The sequence below is a fragment of the Gastrolobium bilobum genome, unplaced genomic scaffold (assembly GCF_033153095.1).
Source record: "Gastrolobium bilobum isolate Gb01-03AN ecotype WA unplaced genomic scaffold, APGP_CSIRO_Gbil_v1 utg12942, whole genome shotgun sequence".
Classification (NCBI taxonomy): Eukaryota; Viridiplantae; Streptophyta; class Magnoliopsida; order Fabales; family Fabaceae; genus Gastrolobium; species Gastrolobium bilobum.
The window spans coordinates 4,125-27,259 of record NW_026897875.1 but is presented as its reverse complement, the minus strand read 5'-3'; the positions used below and the strand labels follow the sequence as shown (position 1 = coordinate 27,259).

The 23,135-nt window shown below is 30.1% G+C and overlaps 1 pseudogene; it reads right to left on the bottom strand.

The window, feature by feature from the left end:
- Window positions 1–16,950: 16,950 nt before the first annotated feature.
- LOC133311063 (EID1-like F-box protein 2) lies at window positions 16,951–17,707 on the bottom strand (annotated as a pseudogene).
- Between the last annotated feature and the right edge of the window lie 5,428 nt (window positions 17,708–23,135).

Sequence of the window (23,135 nt, the reverse complement as noted above, 5' to 3'; positions counted from 1 at the left end):
TTGGGATATGAACTTTATCCTTAGCAGCCTTACTGTTTTATATTGTTAGGATAATTGGGTAGTTATCCTTTAAGGGATCCTTGAGTAGATGGTTAAGATATGGAAATATTCCATAACAATCTCATTATGAAAATGTCAATTTATTCTTTTCAGAGTTATGTACCCAAAAAAAATTACCATTTGTTTCGAATTGAATAATTAAAATCATTATTGATCACTGAAGTATGTTGTCTTAATTGTATATTTTGGTATCAACGTATAAATATTAATTTCAAGAATTGCTCTTTATTTCCCTACTTTCGTGATGTTATTTATTTGTCACGCGTGTAATTTTCGGAAGAGCGATCTTTCCATCAGCCAAACTAGAAACTGAGCAAAATATTTAATTTTTACAAAATAATGAAAATGAATACCTAAAAAAAAAAAAACTCGCTTAATTAATCACTATTACTCTGCACTTTTTTTTTTAAAAAAATGCATCTCTCACTTGAAAGAAATTAAAATTCCGAATAATTTGACTCTTAAAAGCAAAAGTATAGATATATAACCGTTAATTTGTCATCGGATACTATTTCTTTTTATTCTTTTGATAGGCACACAATGAATAAACTGTATAGACTATTATAAATTTGTACTTATATAAATTTGCAAGTCAATAACTAAATTTAAATAATATTTATTTTGGAATAAATCGATTAAATTAAACGTCAGATATAATATAATGCTTCTCTGTGTAATATAATCTAATTAAGTTCATGTTTGAGCTTAAAAATTTCACCCTGTTAATCATTAAATCCTATTACTTTTGAAACTAGTTGTCCTGGCTGTTTTCTCCTTCAAAGAAATAGAGGGAAACCACACGCGCATTATTTGGGGTTTGCTATCTCCTCTTCCTGTGATTTTTTGGGTCTATTTAATTGAATAAGGATAATTAAGTTAAATAACTGATAATTAAGAAAAAAATTTCACTTAAAATTTATTTTGTTGATTTGTTATTATTTGATTATAGTAATAAAAAAACAAGAATAATGAATTAGCATGGCAAAGTTGTTGCCACTGAGTAGGCCTAAAGCATGCGTCGCTTATAACAAAATAGCAAAAACGTAAGATTACAGGGTTTTACAATGTTTCCTCTAGTTTGCACATGTCACGACAATGATTCGTGCTGTTGACATCACACTCAATAGCAATAAAATAAAATAAAATGGGTTTAACATTTATGATTTTATTGCAAAAAAAATTTCTATCTCACACTTACATAAGAATTGGTAGGTCCTATTGTAAAGAGAAAAAAAATAAAAAAATTAATGGAATCCACTTACTTTTATTTTTTTCAACAAAAAAAAAAATATTTTTCAAATAAAATATGGTTTTAATATTTTTATATTGAATGCAGATAAGTTATTTATAATTACTCTCAAAGATAATGTCATTTTGGATTGAAAAATTAGAAATTTATAATAATAAAGACTCTTATAATCTTGGAATAAATTTAATTACAATAATATCATAATTTCTTTTCAAAATAATGTAATTTTTGACTCAATATAAATAATTTATGGGAATAACATCTATCCTTTTAAAGAATATAAGTTTACATCCTTTTAGATTCTAACTGTTGATTTCCGTCCATTAACGGTTATAATTTATTGGATTAAAATTATTAATTAATTAATAATAAATTTGGGTCATTAAGTTTGACCCAATAGATTGTAACCGTTGATGGACAGAAATCAACGGTTAGAATCTAAAAAGATGTAAACTTATATCCTTTAAAATGATAGATATTTTTTTCCATAATTTATTGTAGAAAAAAGCTAACCCATAAAATATCTGCCAAAACTTTTGTTTTACTTAACCCCATTAATTCCTCCCATAGCAATTTGATCCTTGTAGCGCTTTTCCTTTAAAAAATCCAAAAAGGCGAATGGGTCCAATGCACATATTCTTAGATTGGAAGAAAAGAAAAAAAAAAAAAAAGATGGGTAAGGAAAGTCATTAAATGACCCTGCACATTGAATCATCGGGTATTAGTAGTTTTTTGATGCAACATACATTTGAGTTGGTTGAACCAAGACATTGTTGATCTTGGACAGTGAATACTTTGCCATTAACAATGACTACGACTTGACCTCCAATCCTTGTCCTTTTCTTCCCCGATATAATACCCCTCTCTTTTTCTTCTCCTCCTTCATTCTTCTGTCTTTTCTTTTCTTTTCCCATTAAACTCTCTCTCTCTTTTCTCTCTCTCTCTCTCTCTCTTTTCTCTCTCACTCTCCCTTTTCTTACAATTACTCACCACACTAGCAGCTAGCTACTCTTAATCTCTCGAGGGTCTTAATTAACTTCTCAATGTGGTTTTCTTCAAGCTGGGGTTTGAAAATGATGAGGGGAAGAGAATGATGATGCATGATGCTGCCTCCAAAGGTAGGTGAAGACACACGCAAGAGTTTGATGGTAAACGTGGTGACTTCGAATGAGAGTTGTGCATGCATGATAAGGTACTCGATCTTGCTTTTGGGTCTTCTCACTTTGTTCATTTTGGTGCTGCCATTGATGTTGCCTCCTCTGCCACCACCACCTTTGCTGCTTCTCTTTGTTCCCCTTCTCATCTTGGTGCTTCTCTTTTTCTTAGCATTTACACCTTCCACACTTCCAAACATGGCTTCTCTTTCTTCTTTATGATGTGTAATAACAAGCTCTCGCCTTTCAAATCTATGCATGTAAGTTCCAGAAAGAATAAGCAGTGGAATCCTAGTAATTCCTTATCTTTTTATGTTTCCTAGAACAACCGTACACACCACCGTACTTATAATTCAGAGGGTTTTTTTTTTATTATTCTGTTCCTGTCGGGGGTTTTCTTCCCGGCTCATTAATTTTATATCCTTGTTTGGTTCTTATCTTTGAATCTATGATCTGATGGTAACAAGAACATTATTAATTTTTCAAACAAATGGAGGGTATTGAACGAGAACAATTATAGTCACTGAAATGGTTTCATAAAACCGCTAGCTGGAATTATATTTTCTAAATTTTTGTATAGGAAGGAAAAGAAATGTAGGAAATTAATGTTGTTTTGGGGGATGTATTTGATTGACTATTTTATTCATGATTAGGTCTTTTGAATTTGGTAGATTAGTTGAAGTCTTGTAAAGCAATCTGGGAACAGAATGTGGAATTTGCTACCCTTTAGTCAATAGCAGCCATAATTGAGCCCAAATGCCAATTCTCTCCGTCAATGCGATTGCAAGAGGGGTTTGAATTAAATATATAATATATGGGGGGGGAAAAATGTGTTATTTCATAGACATAAGGATATATGAGTCTTATTGAAAAAAAATAAAGACAAGAAAAAATAAAAACGTGAGTCTCTTCTTTTTGTATCTATGAAATGATATAATTTGTGTTATTTAAAATGACACAAACTTTTTTCACAATATATAAAGTCGTAAAAGATGGCATGTATTTCAAAATTTGCCATTGCAATTAAAAATAACATGTTGAAGGGATCAGTCAGACCCACAAGGGATCGCAGAAATTTCGATTCAGTTCTTAAATATTTCTTAACTGTGTTGACTTGGTGCTGAATACATGTATGTGAATTAACCCTTTTCTGAAAAAAACTGAGTTCTGAAAGTTGCTAAAAAATATGCAATTGCCATTCACATTTACATTTGAACTTTCAGTCTTTTGGGGTATCTTTATTCGCTTCTATGTATTTTCCTTTTACACCTTTCGGTAACACTGGCATAGATTCATTTGTAAAAGCGACAAGTGGCAACAAAATTATCCACAGAATCCTTAAAGCCTTTTAATTCAACGGTTGAAAATTGTCCATCCATCGTTTCATCAGGCAACACCCAAAAAAACTTAATGCCGTTGATTTTAATTCTCGTATGCGGTTCTGTGCATACTTTTCTGTGTAAATATCTTTCAAAATAACAAAGGAAACAAAGGGGAATGAGGTACAATTTAGGAAAACATCGATTGCAGCTTCCACGCAGTTCTCACCAACTTCTGCCGTACATCAAGTTAATTGAATTTGGTTAAGAAGGTTGAAAAAAAAAAGTTGATTTTTTACCCATCTTATCCGAAATCCGAAATATTTCATGCATTTAATTTTTTGAAAAATTATTTATCAATTTAATGTGACTCAATTGTGTACGTGGAGTATGCGTTTTAAGTCACACGTCACCACACAATCCGACTTGTAAAAAAAAATGACATGCACATATCACAAATTGTACTCTAGATGATATGTGTATTGGATATGTACGACTTAACATATACGATGCGCGTCTTGCAGAGCTCAACACGTGATAGATGTGGGCTTATTTTTGCATAAATCACATACGGGGGCATGCGTAACTTGAATACTTATTGCCAATATGCACACATCTTTTCACATAAAATTAATAAATGGTTTGTCAAAAGAATTAAACGGGTGAACAGTTTTAATTTTGCTTTACAAGGGTAAAAAGCAAGAAAAAAATATGAATTCCTTATTTCTGTTATTGCTGTAGATGAAAAAAGTTGCAGCAAACATATTTATACTAGAATATGAAACCGTATCCTGAAATAAAAAAAATTCAAATATAGATCCGGATCATAATGAAAATAAATGTTGCTGCAAATTTCCAGAGCTATTAAAGCCAAAAAACATACATATACTTAATATGCGGTTGATGGAAGTCATTTTGGCAATAATTTAGAACACTACATCCACATCTTTCACGAAAATGCTCTATTAATCCAATGGATATTCCAACCTTCAGAGCACTACATAAATGTCGAAATTCTACACCCATGAAGATAATTAAATTGGAATTACTATATAATGATTGATATAGCTAGTGTGTGCCCCATTGGTTGTATTGGTAAAACACAAAACACAATCACGCACCCACCACACCCCTAACCACTAAACCTTTCCCCCAAACCATGCAGCATGAGGGAATCCAACCAACATATTCATGGGTGCCATTCCTATGCCACATCAGCCATTTTGCGTTGAGTCCATAATTAAAAAGTAGGAAACATATAGAGACACAAAGGATGCCCCTATCCCACCTTTTAATTCAATAAACCAACTCGACACTCCCCTTCTTCTCATTTACACTCTCCGTCGGCGGATTCATTATTTGTTCCACTCTCCTGTGATGACTGTAATTTGGTCAATGATTCAAAGGAATAAATTGATTTTTTTTAATCAAAGTATTATTTTTAATACTGTACGAGGAGGTAGAATCTTTTGACATCAGTATCAAATTTGAAATTTGACATCTCATCTAAGAGCCATTAGATAAAAAAAAAATTAATGACTCTGATTTATAAGCATGTGACACCATTAATCTTTTTGATCTAATCACTCTCAGATGAAGTGTCAAATTTTAAATTTGACACTGATGTCAAAAGATCCTAACTCTTGTTCTAGAGATTCCCAAACTATCAATTTAGAGTTTTCAAGATGTTAAAGACTTTGCCAAAACTCTTGTTAAATTAGAGAGAATGTGTTTATTTATTTAAATTAATTAAGATTATAAAATGTAATCAAATTTTTGTTTTTACTTATAATAAAAAAAAGATTTGTGTTTTTTTTTTCAAAATATTGCTAGTATCTTGAACTTGGAATTTAAAGAACTTGAATTAAGTTTGCAACAACAAAAAAACTTGAATTAGCTGTGGTTATTGGTTAATTTGGTTTTCTTTTTACTCAAAATATATGCTTATTAATTAATGTAAAATACGCAAGAATGAGCACAAGCAATCAAGCATGCATGGATTCATTTTTGGTTTTGATAATATATTTTTATAATCTTATTTGATAGTTTCATTATTGACAAACAACTAACCACAATTAATTTTAAAAGTATATTATATTTATAATAAAATATATTAAATCAAATAAAAATGAAATTTTATAAGAAAATTAGTATAATAAAAAAATTTGATACAGCTTTTGAATTTTAGGAGAAACTATGTGAAGTATAATTGATTTATATATCATTAAAAGGTTAAAGAATGGTGTAGTGATTAAAGAAATAGAAAGTCTTAGTTAGTGGTGGGTACAGTGTACCTGATAACATATGTAGTTTGATCATATATTGTCTTTCCTATACAGTTACATTACATATGTATAGAGTAAGATTAGTTCACCCAACGAAATTAAACACATCGTTACAATAGTAGATGCTAATAAACTATCAGTTAATTGGAAGTTTGGTGAATTTTGTCAATGTTTTGTACCGCCAAACTTTCTTATATATAGCTTTTCATTGTCCCTTCGTGGCCCACGGTTAATTGCTTAGATTCTTAGTACCATTTCGTTTATATTTTTGGTTTGTGAGTGCAAACTTTCCATATGAAGCAGGTAACAACAAGTGGCATAATAAGTATCTTCAATAAGATAGATAGGTGCATGCATTTAATGATTCCTTTCCACTTAAACCAATTAAATTCAGTAATTATATTCAACGTACAAGTGGTCCAATTGTGAGGTTTATAACTATACAAGTGTCGCGTAAACAAGCTTTATTATCATAACGGGTATGTTGTCAGAGCTTATTTGAAACTTAAGCATGGGACCATTCATCTTTGGAATATATAGTATAGTCACTAGCTAGCACATCTAGCATGCGCAAAGAAACAAAGATAAACTAAAATTTAACATTGCGTGAGTGAATTAGATGGGTTTATGTTGTAGTATTTTTCATTTTGATATAGCAAGTTGGATGAAAGACAACCTCATACAGGGGAACCACTAATAATCTCTCATGTCGTTCTTAATTTTCTGGCAGAGAAGCTAAAGTGGTTCATTGAACGGTGCTTTTTCTTTCTTTCTTTTTTTTTCTAATATAGTTATAGAGCTAGCTGTCGCCAGATAGCCAAACAAGTAGCTCTCTGGGAAATTATAGTTAACAAAGTACGTCTTTACCATTAAGTAAGCAAGTTGTCAAAGTATTCAATTGCAAAGTGTAAAGATGATAGATTAAAAAATTAGACCGAGCTTACTTAAAAACTGAAAAACCGTCCCTGGAAAACAGGCCAATCAATATAAAATTAGCAACAACAAAAAAATTGTGTGTGGAGATATTCTATAAAATTAGCAAAACTTTTTTGTTTGTTTTAACTTAACAAAAAAAATAATAATAAAGTCTTAATTCCAAACTATAAAGGCTCAGATATGAGGTCTGCATATGAGCTAAAGAAGGAGATTACTTGTTTTCTTCTACCTTCTGTTAGCTTTTATACGGTTGTGTTAGATATATATTGAAGCGCACTACAAATAGAATAATACAGCACAAGTAAGTGGTTGTGTTTGTACTATGGATAATATTTTGAATTTAGATGAACTTTATTTCTTCGAAAGCTGTTTTTTGTTATTAAAAGAAAAAACTTTTTTACTGTAAGCTTGTTTCGATGTCTGTTTTACAAAAAAAATAGAAGTTACAAAAAAAATAGAAGTTACAAAAAAAAAAAGCAAAATAAAAAAAACTGTTTTTTTTATCAGCTAAAAATTTTAGTTTTTAAAATAAAATCAAAAGTCAAAAACTAAATATTTTTTTAAAAATTCAAATTTTTTAAAAAAATATAAATAATTTTAATTTTTATAAATTAAAAATTAAAATAAATAAGGCATAAAAATTAATTTTTTTTTTAAAAGGCCAAACAAATAGGCTCATAGTGGTTAGAGACTTGTGTTGTCCCTTGAATTACCTTTTTTCAATATTAAAATTTTTTATATACATAATATTCGTATTATTTTAACAATCAATCAAAATATTATTTTTTGTTTTTGTAACATTCTAATCTTTATTTTTTAGCAAATGAAACGAATCCAATATATATTGCGGAGGCGGACCGGTGTTGTTGCTTGTGTCTGTACATGCAGACACAAAAATTTGAGAATTTTTTTTTAAAGGAGTGGGTGATTTAGGTCAAGTAAAAAAAAAATTAGAAAGATTGAAAAGAAAAAAAATAAAAATAGGCTCAAGCACAACCCAACCAACCCATATAAATAAAAGCTTAAAGCTTAAACCTTATCTCATTTCTTTGTCTCTTCTTCTTTTTTTGAAACATAAACCTTATTAGCTCCAAACCTTAATGGATATCAATGATTCTTGAAATTCAATCTTCATCAAGTGGAGAAGAATCGCATGAAATTTTTCACGTTTTTTTGTGAAGTAAAAGTGGTCAACTTTGGATCAAATAGACAACGATAGAGGTTGGTTTTTGATCAATTAACCCCTACAATTAATACATTTAAAATTTTCTTTAAAAAAATCTTCGAGGACGCTGCCCCCGAACCCCCACCTTAAGTGTGCACACATAAATTTTTTTTCCTAAGTTCGTCATTGTGTATATGTAATTGGGTAACTCACTTATTGTCCAAAAGTGAGAATTTCAAACAATTAATAATATGGTAATTCCATTTTTTGTAATTTCTCTGTCTAGCATTCCTGGAAAGTTATTATGTAGTCTTTCACCTTTATTATTTATCTTACGAGAAATATAGTATGATTCTTTTATTTAAAATTAAAATTTTACCTAACTTAATAGCTTGTAATTCTACATTATATAGTTTATTACTTAATTAATATATCCTGTACTATTACAAATGAGATAAATTATTCTATCTACTTTTATTTTGTCTATCTCTCAACACCATTAGATTACAAACTCATCCAACGGGGGAGATTTGCAGAAAAAAATAAATCTTTTTTTCCTTTCTTTCTCCTCAACTTTTTCTCTCTCCTCCCTTTTCTCTTTATCGATGTTACAATCCTCTTGCCGCTGAGCTCCCTTTCTCCTCGGTCAACAGAGAAAATATTTTGGACTGGTGCCAACAGTTCATCACGAAAGAAAGGACTCGCTGAGCCGAGATCACTAACTAATACTAATCTAATACTAATAGAACCGAAATAGATTTGCCTAATTTACAACTTCAATTTATATTTGAATTTAAATTCGTGTAATGATTAATGGCAGGATAGTTTTGCTGGATGAGTGTAATTTTCAAAATTCGTTGAATCTGATATAATTGAAAACGCGGCAGAAACCACAAAAATTTGAATCTAAATCCTTAAATCTGATATATTTCAAAATACACGATTACCTTTACTTTGCTGTTAAAATTTGAAATCGAATCAACTTATCTACTTCTTCTTATTTTGTTTTTCACCTTGAAGCGGGGAAAGGATCTCTGTTCTTTCTATGTTACGCCCAACAAAGCACGGACTCGTTGGTTTTCTAAAATTGTGCGTGTCGGACACGTGTCCGACACGGACACGCTCCGACACGCATCCGACACGCGGTCAATATTTTGGGACACATGGTCAACTCTCCGACACGCTCTGACACGTTTTTCCGACACACAGTCAACTTTTTTGAACACGTGGTCAACGCTCAGACACGTTTTTTTTTAGTCTTAATTTTATTTTATTAATTAAAAATAAAAAATATTTATAAATCAATTTTTTTTCTGTTATGAAATTTGACATGAAAAATTAACAAAGTACGGAAATTTTTTTGTTTATATTTATGTTATGAAATTTGAATATTTGATTGGTCATATGACTTATTATGGGACACGCTCGGACACGTTTTTTTTAGTCTTTATTTTATTTTATTAACTAAAAATAAAAAAATATTTATAAATCAATTTTTTTCTGTTATGAAATTTGACATGAAAAATTAACAAGGTACGAAAAATTATTTTTGTTATATTTATGTTATGAAATTTGAATATTTGATTGGTTATGACTTATTATGGACTGTTATATCTATTAAATATAAATTCTATTATATATATTAAAAACATTATTTAAAATCAAAATGTGTCCTAACGTGTCGAAATATGCCATTTTTTTAGAATTAACGTGTCGGCGTGTCGTGTCGTGTCATGTCGTGTCCCGTGTCAGTGTCCGTGCATCATAGGTTACGCCCAACAACAAGTCTACTTTGTTCCATACAATAGGAAATCTGAGTTTGTTTCTTCTTGACACGTCATTTCAATTTTTTATGTAAATACTCATAATAATGGTTGGGTTGGATGAATTGAGAAAAAAGTTTGCATCTTTTTTTATGCTGAAGAGCCATTGAAGAGAGAGAAAGGGGAGGAGAGAGAAAGAGTGAGAGGCAGTGGGAGAGAGAAAGGAGTTAACGAGTTTATTTTATATTATAAATCTCCATCGTTTGATAAGATTGTAATCTAACAGTATTGAAAGGGATATGCAAAAGTAGGTAGAATAACTTATCCCATTAAAAATATACTATTTGTCACGAATTTGACTACAATTAAATCAGTAAACATTAAATGATATCTTTATTGGTTCAGTAAAGAAAAGCCATAGGCAAATTGTTTATGCAAAACATTCGCGAGACAGCAGTTTCTTCAGCCGCTGTATACGTGTTTATCATATGAATCTGTCTCTGATACAAACCTTTCTTAGCTATAGCGCCATTAAATTAATACGGATTCAGTTTAAGCAGAATATGTGTCGTTTAGTTTGGAGAATCTAGCAGGTTAGTTCCTCAATTATTATAATCTCTTTAATTATAGAAGTATCAAGGGTTTGACTATGCCTAGATTCCCTCAGGCTTTCCGTATTACTATGTCTAGGTAGAAGGATTTGTAATTTTGTATGATCTCTTTTCACGTGGAGCAGTGTTACTCATGTGTACACTTACAAATATAATATACGTGTGCATGATATTTTTAAACTCATCAAAGAATTAGAAATCTTTTGTATTTAATAGTTTACATATTTAATAAAGGGAAAAGTTCAAAAAAAAAAAAAAAGACCCTCTACTATTGCTTTGAATCACTTATATCCCTTTTTTTTAATCACTTAATCCCCAATAGTTTTTTTCATCCACCCCCTTCTTTAATATTTTTAGAAACTTGATTAAATATACCTACTTACCCTTTTTAGAAGAAGAAAATAAATTGAGAAAAATAAGACCAAACGTTATGAAAACTTATAATACTTTATAAAAGATTAAAAGAAAAAAAGATCAAATGTATCTAAATAAAAAAATAAAATAAGGACAAGAAAATAGAAGAAAAAATAAGACCAAACATGTTAAAAATTACAACAATGACAGAAAAACTAAAATTAAAAAATATATATACAAATAGTCTAAATGAAAAAAATATTGAATATAAATAAATTAAGAAAAATTAAGATAAAATAAAAAATAGAACAAAAGGAAATATAGTTATGAAATTTCAATTTTTTTATTTTTTATTTTTTTTTATTTCCTTGATTTATTTTATTCTTTTTATTTAGATATATTTAGTCTTTTTTATATTTCTATTGAATTATCTCACTTTTTTAAAAAAAAAATTACGAAAATCTTTAATAGATGGGGTGATACAAGGCAAAAAAAGAAGAAAAAGAAAATAAGAATAAAATAGACAGAAAATTGAAATAAAAATAAAAATAGAAAAAGACCAAACATATCTAAATAAAAAAGAATAAAATAGATGAAGGACAAAAAAGAAAAAATTAAACTAAATATATTGAAACTCAAAATTATGATTTCTTCTTGTTTTATTTTTTTGTTTTATTCTTTTATTTTATTTTTATCTTAATTTTTTCTTCTATTTTTTGTCTTCAGTATTTTTGTTTTCATTTGGTTAATTTTTATTTTTTTAATTTTAGTTTTTTCTGTCATTGTTGTGATTTTTGACATTTTTTTATCTTATTTTTTCTTCTATTTTTTTTGTCTTTATTATATTTTTTTATTTAAACACATTTTTTTCTATTTTTCTTTAATCTTTTATTAAGAGTTCTAAGTTTTCATAACATCTGGTCTTACTTTTTTTTATCACTTTATTTTCTTCTTCTAAAAAGGATACTGAGTTAAGTTCCTAATAGTGTTAAGAAGGGGTGTGGATGAAAAATTACAGGAAATTAAGTGATTAAAAAAAGCATACGAGTATAAGTGATTCAAAGCAATACCATAGGGGATTTTCAATTTTAATTTCCCTTTAACAAATAAAAGTTGTTAAATGTAAAAACGATCAATGACCACGATATATGATTTTGTCATGTCACCCATTATAATTATATACTTCAGGAAGTATCTATATAGTTATAATACTAAAGATGTTTTGTTCTCTCTCTCCACGTCAGTCAACAAATTTCTTAAAAGTTTCTAAAGAATAAGGAGAAAAACAATAACTTTAACATTATAACTATGTACTACCTGGAGTATATAGTTATAAGGGGTGACTGGACAAAATCTTATATACAATGACTGGACTTCTGATTGACCCATATAAGAACCGATTGAGGTTGAAAGGTGGACAATGTATCAAGACTCGCATATATGCGCCAAGAAATTTCATATTATTTAATTATTATTATTTTTTAATAGAATCAGGGGCGATGAGGATTGAACTTGTAACCACTTAGTCACAAGGCTATGATACTATATATATAAATAATTATTTCAACCCAAAAATTTAAGCTTTTAGGTGAGGCTGCGTTAATGATTTTTTATATTTCTCTAACACGTCTTTCACACTAGAGGCCATTCGGCTTAAAAGGTGGATGATGCAACAAGCTCATCCTATCTATGATAAAAAAAACTCCATAATATTTAATTATTTTTATTAATAGAATGGGGGCGGTGATGATCAAACTCGTGATCACTTAATCACATTGAATCTGATACTATGTAAAGAATCATTCAACCCAAAAGCTTAAACTTAGAAGTGATGGACCTGCAATGGATTTATATTATATCTGTCTAACTTTTCCCCTCACGCAAGAACCCTTTGAACTCAAACATTAATATTGCACAAGCCCATTTTTTTAGGAAAAACATTTTTTCATGTTGCATGGAAATTCAATTCTCATGTTGTGATCCTTCGATTTGCGTGCAAAGCTTCTTTTTTTTAAATATGGGGCTCGCCACTAGTTGAGTCACAACATGAGAATTTAATTATCATGCAACATGAGAAAATCAAACCCTTTTTTTTTCTTCTACTTTCTGCTGACTTAATTTTACTAAAAAGTGGGGGCAGTGAGGACGTTCTCATGACCTCATGGTCACATAGGTTCTGATACTATGATAAACAATTATCTCACATAAAAATTTAAACTCTTAAGTGAAAGCTCAATCAATTTTTTTTATATTATATTTCTCTAACAGCTTAAGCTTAAAAGTGAGGAACAGTGACTGAAATGCCCTATTTTGTCAAAAAATTTACCCAAATGCCACTCGAACAGTATTTTTTACCAGACTGCCACGTGTCATGATTCGATACCACTTGTAGCGAATTTCGTGACACGTGGTCATATTGCAGACCAAATTCGCTACCAGTGGTAGCGAATTATGACACGTCAGCTTTTTCCTGCGAAAGTGTGCCACGTGTCAAAAAATCATTTGCAAACATAATATGCTACACAGGGTAGGGAATTATGTCCTGCTTGACACATGTCATTTTTGCTGACTGTGCATTATGACGTGGCATAATTCGCTACACTGTGTAGCGAATTGTTTGCAAGCATATTTCGCTGCACATTGTACCGAATTATTTCAGTGGCATTTTGGAAAAATTTACTGTTAACGTGCCAGTCTGATAATTTTTTTGACCAGGCGTGGCAAAATTGTAACTATTCCTAAAAGTGATGCGTCTTTAATAAAATTATATTATATCTCTTTAATAGAAAATTAATCTTTCACAACCAGGAAAAAAAATACTGTAGCGATTGGATGAAATGATTTTTTTTTCATCAACCTGTATTCTGTGTTTTTTTTTTTTCTCAATTCTTCTAAAGGCGAATTTGTTTTGAAATGAGTAAACACTGGTGTATTTTCTCTGAAACTTTAGTAGACTAAGATTGAAATGCATTTTAAATCAAATCAATAATAAATATAGCTTTAATTGTTCATTTTAGAAATATGTTCACTTTAATAAATATAATATACAATTACAAGTTTAAATAAACTAATCAAAATATAATAAATACAAGTTCAAATAAATTCATTAAAATAGAGAAAAATACAAATACAAACAATAAATATAATTTCAACTTAATCATGAATCCTATAATATATATCCAAATGCAAGAGAAGAATTTAAATTTGGCTTGAAATATAATAAGAAATTTAATAAATAAGTATGAATAATATGAGTTTTTCAAATAAAATTATTTTTAAAGCATATCAAAATATGGTTCGATTTGGATTGGTTGAGTTTTTTAATTTAAATTAAAAAATTATTCCGGTTCCGGTTCGCTTGATTTTTTTTTTTAATTTTCCATTTTCTCTTTTAATTTTAAGTAGATTGATTTATTTTTGTATTAACAAAGAGAGGGGATACATAAAGATTTGAAAGCGGCAATAGAAGGATTTCGAAGTTTCCAGGGTGCAAGAAAATCCACCACGAAACGAAACCACCTTGATTCGAAAACGACAGCATTTGGTTAGAATCATTCCCCCTGTTTTCCCCCCAAATCAAACCCAATTATCTAATGGATGCGTGCAAACATTGATAAGAGAGACAGAAAGATGCAATGAATGTTGACAAGAAAGTTGCAACAGACTCGAAAAATAATCATATCCATTTGCGTACATTACGTGAGAAACTGCCAGCCACAAGGAAAAATGGCGCTGTTAATGTGGGGGTCGTGTGATTAGTGAAAACTGAAAACCCAAAATTCTTAATGTCCTCCACTCCACTATATAATAATGGAATAAATTTTTGGTATTACGGGTACCAAAGATTTACTGTATTTCATTAATAAAAATATTACATGTCAGTTAAAATTTTATTTTTTCTCTCAAATTTTTTTTCTCTCATATGATATGTAATGTTCTCATTAATAAAATACACTGAATCTTGGTATAACAGTAGTATCAAAAATTTATTCATAATAATGACCATATGGTGCACCCTGATATATATAGGATGATTGGCGATTTCTTGGGAGTGCCAGCCACAATGTTTTGGCAGAAGCCACCATCTATATTTGGAATAAATTTTTAGTGTATTTGATGTATTGAGTTCTATGCATTTATCTATTTATTTTGTGACATATATAAAAAATAGTTTAGTATTTGTTTTTTCAAATTACAAGAAGTTACGTTATTTTGAGTGAGAAAAAATATAAATAATAAAAATTATGAGAGAAAATGATTGATTTTTTTTAAAATTTATATTTTAAATAAAAATATTAAGTTGTATCATTGTTTCTATTAATATAATACAATTATATGTACTTTAAAAGAATAAATATTTTTCTCTTACAAAAAATATTACATCATCTAAACAAAAGTAAATGATATAATATTTTTTTATACATGTCACAACATAAATAAATAAATACACTGAATTTTCCGTGCATGTATCAAAAATTTATTCCTATATTTGAGAGTGACCTATGCATAAACGAAAGTGTGACGCATGCAAATATATAGGAATGGTGTATGATCCAGATGCCGCCAGTACCATTAGATTCATTACTCTAACTAGAAAAACAATGATTGAAAATAAAGAGATTTTGTATCATTAACAGTTTGTTTTTATTTTTATTTTTTTGGGTACAAAAACAGTTTATTTGTTATATTATACATAATTTGAAGTTGAAGATTGACTAGACATGAGCGTGTTAGCACGTTTAGCAGTAGAAATATTATTAGTATCCGCCTGCAAGAACAGTGTAGCTTTTACTCGAGGAGGGGAATGATGATTCATGAGTATTTTCTTGAACCAGAAAAAAAAATTACTAGTTTAATGATATTTAGAGATAACTTACTGATTGTATTAAAAAAAAAATCAGTTAAAGAGGTATTTGATAGGAGGTGAAATTTTTTTTCCTAGGAAAGTGAGGTGGAGAAAATTATTTGTCCATATTTAATTGGAGAAAAAGTTAAAGTAAGATTGAAAAAAAAAATTATCATTATTTGATTTTCTATATAGAATGTCAGGAAAGATTGTTATTGATGAGGTGGAAAAAAAAATTCAGATGTGGTAGGAAAATTATTATCATATTTTGGCCTACCAAATACTTTTTAATAACTTACTTGAAAAAAATATTTTTTATTATATTCTCAAAAATTATTTTTTCCTAGTAAAAAAAATTTTTCCACGTCCGTAAGGAAATTAAATGGATTTTAATCTCTCCAAAATTGTCCTTAACATTGAAAAAAAAAACAAAAGATTGTGTTCTGAACATATTTTAGTTATTTTTTTTTTTTGTGTTTTAATTTTTAACTTACAAAAAAAACACTCATTTCATTAATTACTCTACAAAAATGTTTCAAGAAAAAAAATACAATCAAATAGATCCTATTCTCTAAATTTGATTCTAAAAATTAAAATAAAATTATAATTTTTAAAATTACTTTTATAAAACAAGTCTTACCAAATAGGTATTTTTATTATTTTTTTTCTAAAAATTTAAAAACTATTTTTAAGAACAAAATTCAAAAGGCCTTTTAAGGGTTTTCTTTAAAAATATATATGTATATACAAGACAATTAAATTTATAAGTTACAGTTATATATTTGAATAGTATGACTGTTAAATATTTATTTTTTATTTATAGTCATCGCATATTCATAAAAACATTAAATGGATAGTTGTGAATTTCTCACATTAATTAAAGTGAATCGTAATTAAAAAAAAAGAGTAAATACCATTTTTCGTCCCTGACAATTTTCAGAAAGTCCCTTTTGGTCCCTAACAATAAAAAATGCTCATTTTGGTCCTTAATTTTACAAAATTAGGGCCACGTTTGTCCTTCCGTTAGTTGACATCCGCCCAACTAACGAAGCACACGTGAAACGTTAGTTTGCTGAGTCACCGTTAAGTATGCCAGCGTGGAAGTAATACGACGCCGTTTTGAACATGCCTTATGTCTTCTTGGAGTTTTGGACAGCTGACCCTAGCATCGAAGGCCATATTTGGTCCCTGACAAATTTATCGAGGCCCTATTTGGTCCTTAACACTAAAATACTCAAGATGCTCGATACAGACAATGGTAATAAGGTACATATCCAAGCATGTGACCATTGAGGCACACAAAATACTCAATACAATCTTCATAAGAACCCAGCCTGCAACTACCACTTTGAGGGATCATTTTGGCCTGCAACATGCTCCACAACTTTGCCTTACAATAAGGGCAGACTTCGGTTGGATGGAGCTTGGCACCTTTACTAATAAGCATCTTCCTGACATTTGAGGTTGCAAATGACTTAAAAACTCCACGGAAGAATCCTACATCCCCCTCTTCACCTTGGTCAAGATGCTCACAAGGATCAGACACATATAAGACATCAGTTCTGCATTGTGGCAAAAGAAAGCTCTTTCCTAATGTTCTAGAAAATTGAGTTTGATAAACAAAGTGACTAGGGATATGAATGCTATTGAACAAGCCACCTTTCTTGCATCCTGAACAGTATATAAGCAACTTCCCTAGGGCCCTCCAATTCCCATCAACAATGTGGCTCCCACTAGATTGCAGATCATGCAACATCTTAGGAGCTCTTGTTTGACAAAACTCTTTCATAGAACTCGCTTGGCAAGATCATCAAACCATTTGCACAGACATGAATGAGTAGCAATTAGTTTGGGATTCCAATTCAAATTATGAAATACTAAGAATATCACATCTTCACTCAAATGCCCTTCAGTACATTGACAGCTAGCTTAGAGTATGCATCGGTACTGCTTCGTGAGAATCATTTTCTTCACCTACCAAAACTAATTTTTTTTTATCAGTTTATAACAAATCTTTATCTGCAAACTTTAGGGTGTTCATAAAGTTGACAAAACCTAAACATGTAATTTCACAGTTAAATACTTCACGGTAATCAGGAAAAATAAAAAAAACTGATGAAACCAATACTGAACTATGCAAATAGAAATTTTATGATAATACATCAGAAGAAATTAATTTTATAAAATAACCCACCTAAACAGGTTTCTTTCTGCAGTACTCAAAAGATAGTTCAAGAAAAGAAAACAAGAATTCTCTTATCCTTCCAATGCACTGGTATGCAGTGGATTGCCAGAGTACTGATACTTCAATTTCTTAGAAGTGTCAAATCCATAAAACATTGTTCCTACCTCCAAACTGAAACTGAAAGGTGCATATTCAGAGTATGTTTGGTTCAGTTTCTTGTTTTCATTTTCGGTTAATATGTTTTCATTATAATCGAAAAAATAACACCTTGTATTTATTTTGCTAACGTGTTAAAAATGTTGCTTCCAAACAGGCTCTTACATACATGAGTTCCTAAAAACTAGAAATTAAGTTAGAAATTCAAGTGACCCTCAATTGATTTCGAACCTAGTTATTACAGTGACATACAACCTTAAGCCAAATCTTCAATATTCATGCATCTACGAGTTCAAACTTTCCCAAATCATCCACGAAGTTGCCCAGCTCTGATTAACAGTAAATGCCACAACATACAAAAGATAACTAAACACATCTTCAGAAACAACATAATCACCAACCACATAACATCAAGTTCTACTACATTTTCTCAATGACTCAATCCATTTCAACCAACCCCTAAATAATGATTTGTAGACCAATAACATGCACAGGTAACAGTGTAGGAGAGGGATGTTTACTAAGTCACAAATTTCAATGACACCTCATAAATAATGATTTTCACAGTTATCTTCATGGATGGCTTTATATGAATTGTTGAAATTGTAGGGTTTAGATTGGGAAAAGGAAGAAAGGATAATAGAGATTCTGAATAACATGATTTAATCTTTCATCCTTTTGGGTGCTTGTAACTTCTACAGTTTTTCTCTATAATCAGAATTTGAAAGGTGATTCATTGCGAGTTTCAATCACTGCTGTTTATATTCGAATTCTCTGTCATCAGTAATGCTTCAAAATTTTCAAGGGTTATGACTTCAGATGAACTCTCTGTCCATTTTTTTAGTGATAAGTACCAAATAGGGCCTCGATAAATTTGGCAGGGACAAAATAGGGCCTTTGATGCTAGGGTCAGCTGTCCAAAACTCCAAGAAGACATAAGGCATGTTCAAAACGGCGTCATATTACTTCCACGCTGGCATACTTAACGGTGACTCAGCAAACTAATGTTCCATGTGTGCTCCGTTAGTTGGTTCGTTGGATGCCAACTAACGGAAGGACAAACGTGGCCCTATTTTTGTAAAATTAAGTACCGAAAAAGGACAAACGTGGCCCTAGTTGGTTCGTGAAAATTGTCAGGGACAAAAAAGGTTATTTACTCTCTTTTTCCATATTTTTCCTTTTTCTGTTGTACTGGAATCGAACCGAACAACAAAGTACTATAGAGGTTATCTTAGGCGATTGACGATCGATCATCATGAACTTGAGTACTACTGATCATGCGGACTGGGACGCTGATAAAATGTGAGTTCAATCGTTTTTTTCTTCTCTAATTCGTTCACTGATTTTTTTATATGTATATTCGTTTTATTGCTTAATTTTAATTTTGGGTTCTGCATAGGCTTCAATTATATATGCATGATTATATGATCAGAAGGGGAATGCACAAGGCCGCTGAGATTTTCAAGAAATAAGCCCAACTTCCTGACAATGTCGCTTGTAATATCTCAATTTGAATCTATTTCTTTATTGCTCATATCTAACACACATACGTTGAGAGTTTTGCTATTTCAATTTTATTTTATTGATTTGTTGTATTAAAATCGTCGAAAACTAGTTTAGATGGCCATCCATCATTTTATACTATTACTTATTCATTTGGATGAAAAATAAGCGGGAGGAGTAGTTGGAAAATTGTCTCCTTGTGACCGAAAAGTCACTGATTTGAATTTGGAATTTTTTTTTATAAATATATAAGGGTAAAATTGTGTTAACGTATTACCCTCACACCTACCCTCCCCATATTTAATAAGGAGTAATTTTTAGTCATTTGGATGAAAAATAAGCTTTGTATCTCTAGGTCTCACTCAATTTTTGTATTCAAACTGCAACGACTAGAACTTTGAGTTTGATTCTTTGTGATTTTCTTAGTTAAGTCGTTTGATGCACCATTTATTAATAATATTGTTGGTATGATCGCACCTTACACCACTCTCCATTAAACCCCGACTGACGAGGGGAAGCAGACTTTACTATTGTTCCAGGCTTTACCACTCCCCATTAATACTAACTAAAAAAAATGTAAAAGTAAAAAAGAAGCTTGTTTGTTTATGTTATTGAGGTGTTGGTATCTACATATTCCAGTAATCCAGTGGTTGATAGGCATGCCCTAGGAATGTTATATAATTCATTGCATTACGAAATTTTCATTCATGTAATTCAGTTCAGTTAGTATTCTAAATCTTAATGTTGGAACTTGATTGACTTAGCTGATTAGTTAGTGGTCTAAATCTTGCTAGATATATATTGATCACTGACATGTAATTTATGGGTTTAGTGATTGATTATCCAGATGGGTTCTTGTATGAATGGTGGTCTATTTTCTATGCGTTATTTACCTCTAGGCAAAGGAAGGATGAGGAGATTGGGCCATAATCCTCTAGCAAGGTGGTAACTAAATGGTAAGTTAATGTGGTTTTATTTTGTATTGACCCAAGTTTCATTTTAGTCATGCGTCGAACATTTGTCAATTTTCAAGTCCCAAAGATTGTAGATAATGCAAGGAATAGTACCCCTCCTATAACCCCTCAAACACCGATGAGGGAGTAGAGACCTCAACAAATGATGGCACGACCTTCAACAGTGTCTGATAAACAACATCTTCAATATCTGGCAGAAAATGTTGAAAGTTTGGATGATCTTATCAAAGAAAATAACCTGAAGTTCTGGTCAGGGACTAGTTCAAAGTAATGTACAGATGTGTTTTTAAATTTTAATCTGCATCGTGTCTTGAATATTGCTTTCACACTCATAAAAAAATTGCAGTTTATGTCACCTTTTCACTATGACACGAAATAGTTCACATAAGGTTCTTTTGAACTGTAGTGACACTACAGCTGTGATACTTCATCCTTCGTACTTGTTCAGCTAAAAATTTGAATATTTGTTTTATCCTTTATCAAGTTGTTATAGCTTTTTAGAGGAGTATGTTGTAACTAGGAAAAGATATGATTTATTTAGACTAGTTATTCGTTTTCTATTTCCTGATTTTTTGGCTTATTTGAAGCCTCATATGATGTATTTAAACATTTTCTGCACAGGAAAAAAATATAGATGAATTTTTATTCCCTATATTCCATCGTCTAACATGGCACTAGAGCTAGTTGCTACATCTAGGGAAGGGACTATGTAATTCAAAGTCCCATCATATGATGCTCACTTGTATTTCATTTTTATTTTTTTTAAGAAAAAAGAAAAATCCCAAACCTCACTTTCCAAATATTTTCCATCGTAGCCCTACCTTATACATCCTACAGTCCACACACTTCATTATCCTAACCACCCAAAATTCCCAAATTCGTACCCATAGATATCACTGAAGTCGAGAACCTTCAGTCTGCAAACTCCAATCCTGAAAATTCCAACCTTTTGCCCAGACCTATCATCATTCGGCAAGACAATTCTTCCCTCCCTATCAGTGTCATCCTTGATGATTCAAATTATCCATTATGATCCTAACTCATGGATATGCATATTGGTGCGAGTAAAAGAAGGGGCTTTCTCACTGGCACTGCCACGAAGCCTCCACATGACGATCCTACACTTGATGCGTGGATTACTAACAACAAATGTTTATTATAATTCTTACCCAATTAATGTCCTGATTTGTTACTAGTGTTGTCAAAATTGATTCCGAAATCAATAGCTAATGGATTATAATTAAATATCGATTACCTGGTTGTCTCCATAAAAACAAATTCATACAAACTATAATTTGATTCTAGTATTTAATTGATTATAAAGGGCTTGTTTGTACTCCAAGATACAGATATATTATTATTATTTTTATTATTATTATTATTATTATTATTATTACGGGATATATCTTTTCCAAAGATACAGTAAGAAACTTTAATTATGAATAGAAAAAAAAAACAATATAATAGGATGACAGTTTTTTGTATTTAGTAACAATAAGAAAGCTTTACAACATTTGAAATTGTTCTTAATTATATTTTTCAATATCTTTTTTTATATAAAATTACTTACGAAGTATAATATTTTAGGGAGACTCATTTAATAATTTTTATTTTAACGACGTGTTGATATCATTAACAATCACTACAAAAAAATGCTATTTAGCCACATTTAAAAATGTGGCAAACATCGATAAAAAATGTGGCTAAAATATTTTACCACATTTTGATTGAATGTGTTTAAAAGTGGTGTTAAAATAATTTAACCACATTATTTTATTCATTTAGCCACATTTTGACTGAGTGTGGTAGCCTTTTTTGGCCAAAATTATTGTTAGTTTAGCCACTTTAAAAATGTGGTTAAATTATCTAATTTGCCACAATAAATACATGTGGCTAATTATGTCGAAAAAATTTTAGTAGCCACATTCATAAATGTTCCTAAATATATCTATATATATATATATATTTATATATATATATATATATTTCATTAAAAATATTTCAAATTTAATAAATCTTACAATAATAAAGAAAATAATATTAAAAAAAGCTCAAGGCAAAATAGTGAACACGATAAAATGTGAACCAAGCTCCAAACCTTATATCATTGAAGAATTTATATAAGACATCAAGTTATCAATTCATATAAGCTAATCAATTTTTCTACTAATATTACATAAGGAAAATAATTGCAAAATAAAACTATTCAGAAATTTGGCATGAAATGTCAGTATAAGAAATCATCTTCTTTTATGTAACCAAAAACAAATTATTTTCTTAGTTCCATTAAAAAAATGATAATACAATTTTTTCATATTATCCTTTCTAAACTTGTTCTTGTATGCATTGTAATCCTTTGAAACATTATCTACCCCATCACACCTGCACATAAAATATTAAACTTTAGCTTGATGATAAGACAAAAATCAAACATTGAGCTAGCTCACACCTGCAAACACAATTTTATGAAGTACAATACAATCATTTAAAACCTAGAAATATTCCATTAGCGATTAAAACTCTAGCTTTCTTATTGCAGATATTAACAACTAAACAAAGCTTTCAAGTCCTTAAA